The sequence below is a fragment of the Olea europaea genome, chromosome 13, assembly GCF_002742605.1.
Source record: "Olea europaea var. sylvestris chromosome 13, O_europaea_v1, whole genome shotgun sequence".
Lineage (NCBI taxonomy): Eukaryota > Viridiplantae > Streptophyta > Magnoliopsida > Lamiales > Oleaceae > Olea > Olea europaea.
In genome coordinates, this window is record NC_036249.1 from 20,714,122 (window position 1) to 20,718,439 (window position 4,318).

Sequence of the window (4,318 nt, forward strand, 5' to 3'; positions counted from 1 at the left end):
ATATAGAGAGTTTTGGTTACCACGTTGAAGAGATTGGCCATTTTATATCGATGCAAATGGGTTTATTTCTCATATGGAGAAATCTTGTGGAGCTCCACTTGTTGTACCAGAATTTGAGTCAAGGTGGAGATTGTTAGGTTTTGTAACTCAAATATGGTTAGTATTGTGAAATTGCGTATTTGAGTTTTACTTTGAAAGGAATATTGTATCCAAGTTGAATAAGAAAAGGAAATCCTTTCTCGGTCGAAATTCTATGCACAATCGTAACATAATTTTAACAAATTTTCTTATCTTTTAGGGCTCTTCTAGGGATTGGAACGTGGGCTATAAATATAAGGCTCCTCGGTCAATTTTGTTTAAACATTATTGCCGTGTTTTTAATTTCTCTCTATATTATTAGTTAATATACATCGTTCCTTTGTGATTAACTCTCTTTATTCTTCTTTACTTTAAATCTTTATTCTTGTTGTGATCTTTATTACTCCGTATTGTGTTATTAATCTCACTCATTGCAATCCCTTCGGGTCCAACAATTCAATTCATAACCAAGTAGATCTATTTATATATATATCTAAACAACATTGTTCATTGTTCGAACAGGATTGGGATTCCATGATATAAATGAAATTTGATTAACAAGTTTTATCCATAATGAAATTCCTTTTGTGACTTGGTCAAACCCAAATTTTCGTCAACATGTTCAAACTTCAATCTGCTCAGCAACTATGCAACCCATGAGCTCAATTATTTCCATATAAAGTTCCAGTCTTGATTTGCAACCACAAATAATTAGACTCAATCTCTCCAACCCTCACTATCCCGTCCAATTATCAATCCAGGAGGCCAATTATCAAATTGATTTGGATTCCATTTTGAGTCAAACGTGGATTTCGTATAAAAACATGATATTTTGTACAAAAACATGATTTAAATCTGTCGGGCTTTATTTCTTGATTTCACATAGGATTCATATTGGTGATTTAGCCTATTTGGCCTTGAGGGAATTCGAGCAACCAGATTCATTGGATGCTTCTTACAGTGAATCAAAAAGTACTCAACCTGAGTTCAATCTTCAGGGTCTCGAGAACTTTTAGATGCATAATTTCAACAAAATTGGTATATATTCAAGAATACGAATGCGTTGGGATAACTTATAATCGAGAAATAAAAGAGAGTCTCATAGAATGACCATATCAATGTTCATATGAATCATGATGATGCGTCAGTTTTTGTATCAAGTGCTATCTTCTTTAGTTTTGTCTTCTTGAAATCTGGTCACGTCTATATTTTTAAATCTTGCCCTTCAAAAATATACAGGTTGTTACTTATTTTGTTTGAGATAGTTATATTTTTATTTTGGTCATTGAGATAATTGTACATCTATCTATCTACAATTTATTAAAAGTGTAGATTGAGGAGAAACTTTTGAATACCAATTTCACCCTTATATATTTAGTTATATGTCAATTTTACCCTTATATATTTAATATAGTACCAATAAATATAATTTAAGTTCATTTAATATTCATTTAAATATAATGCTCATTGTTTTATATTGGAGTACTTAAAATTTTACATTAATCAAATTAAATTTAATACTTACATTGCGTTATTTAAATTAAGTTTACTGCTTAAAATCAAAGCTCACGTATATAGATGTAATTCTATTATAATTATATAATATAACATATTAAAGGTTGCATTAAGATAATGATAGATTAATTACAATATAAAATAATGTTTATTATAGTTTTAATATAATTATAGACAAATTTTGATTTTAAGTGATTAAACTTAATTTAGTTAATATAAAAAAAAATGAATTCTATATACTTAAAAGGAGACTACACAAAGTTAAATTTTAATTAATCTATTGTTCATACCACCTTTAATATATTATAATATTATTTCAGATGTACGTGTATATATATTTAAAAATTATTTACGTGATAAAAGGAATAATATGGGTCATAATTTAAAATTAAAAAATCACACACTATAACAGGAATAACATGGAGTGCAATTCCAGTTATAATTATTGTAATTTATTAAATGCGTGTTTTGCAAATAATAATAATAATAATAATTATTATTATTATTATTATTATTATTATTATTATTATTATTATTATTATTATTATTATTACCTATAAGTCTCTAAATGCTAGTTGAAATTGTAATTTTGTAACATTTAAGAAAAATAATTTATTTTCAGTTCAACTCCCTATTTTCTTCCTATTTGTGTATATTGTCCATAAAAATATCTGTCCAGTGGGCAATATACATTTCAAGCTCCAGAAAATCATATTCAAACTACCGCTCCACTAAATGACTCAGATTGCACTCCGTTATTGCACATTTACTTTTAAGTTATGAATCCAATTTAGATCTCAGAAACCAGAGCAACAATTCGACTTCAATAAGAACCACTTTGTGCTTACCCAATTAAATTGATAACAAGCTGTTCCATAATTTAGCCCATGTTTGTCTCTCATTATTTCAAAAACCTCTCTCTCTCTCTCTCTCTCTCTCTCTTCAAAAACCTTTGCGGCTATAAATCATCATCGTTATCTTGTCCTTTGTGGTTGAGATTGAGAAGCAATCAAGCTGAATATATTGCTTGTAGATTGGAGCCGTTTGAATTGGTTGTTTGTAAGAGAAATGTAACGTTAAACTAACCCAAAAAATACCATTTTGACTATCCTTGGAGTGAACTTCCGCGGCAATTAGTATTAGAGCTTCAAGATGGTGGATTTGGCTTTTGAAATTGTTTCGCGCGTGTTAATTCGCTAACAATTAAAGAGGATCAGACGATTGTGTAAGGGACGAAACCTCTTGAGACAAAGTCCCAAAAAGGGGTGTTCTTTTTATTGGCGATGAACTTTACAATTGGAAACGGAAAACAACGTGCCTCCAAGGGGCGCAAGCACACGAGTTACAAAAAATTTAAGTCTAAAAACTAAAGGAATGAAAATTACATATTCTCTGTTCGAGAGTTTTGGATTCGGTCCTTTGCTTCTAAGTTCTTTCTCCCTTTTATACTTCATAGGCAATCCCTTTGTGATTAACTGCTCTAAGAAAACTGCTTGATCGCCCTATAACTACCCACTTTCTTTGTAGTGGTCATTTTGTCATGAAACTGTCATTTTAACTGCTGCTATTATCTTGCATCGTTCAACCGCTTTCGATTGAATCCCTTGAGTCGTGGAACGTGATAAGGTTACTTTAGCAACTGCCTCAATAACTGCATTTCTTGATAATCATAATGCATTATGTTTGTTGATACCTTGGGCGACTTGAAGATTTGGGCAAGACTCTGGGCGACCGTATGCCACTCTATTCGTTCAGATTCTGAGTGACTTGCAAACTTGGGCGATGGCGTTACCGCACTATTGGGCCCCTTATTTGGGCATTCACCTTGATTCGTTTAATTTGATTTCATTCTTTAGGCTATCTGATTTGGGGATCTTCCAATTGGGCTTTACTCTCTGGGCTTTTCGATCTGGGCTGAATTTTTATGTGTCAACAATTACCCCCCAATATGGCAGAATTAATAATAATTATTGAATTTTGCCATATTCACTTCACGTCTCCAGCAACGTTAGCGATTCCCAAAGAATTTCAATCATTGTTTCCTTCTATAACTTGAAAAGGTGCGTCGCTTTGCAAACCCTTATAAACTCCAAACACGCCATTTTACTGCTACCAAATCACGTTTCATATTTCTTGTGCATCCTTCACGATTCACTGTTCATCTTTTGCTTCCTTTTTACGTAACTCTGGAAAGCTTCGTTCCTTCTTCAATGGCTGCTTCACAATCTCAAGCTAGCGACTCCTTTAGGTTTGATGACTTTCAGAAACTTCTGAGTCGTTCATACGTAACCCCAAGTTTTCTCGCGCCCGCCGATGTTGGACGTAATGAGTTTTACTTGGGTCCTTTCTTCAACAATGCGGAGGCAGTTGAACAGGCGGCGGTGGGTCAGCTGTTTCCTTGCACTCATGGCCCTCCTTTTCTGAATTCTTTGCCGCTGGGGCCACTTCGTGAAAGAGGTATTCGCACTTGGCCCAAATCTGACGTAGCTTTTCGTAGGTGGCATGCTCGTCTTGTGGGTCATGGTCCTACTAAGGCACTTTTTGATAGCACTAGGATTTCTGATTTGTTGGAAGTCTCTATTCGCCCCCCTACTTTTGATTCAGCGCTCTTTCCGATTGCTTTGAGCTTTTGGTCCTCTGAGTATAATACCTTTATTTTTCCTCTTGGCCCCATGTCTATTACGTTAAGGGATGTTGGGGCCCTGGTAAATTTACCACCTTTGGG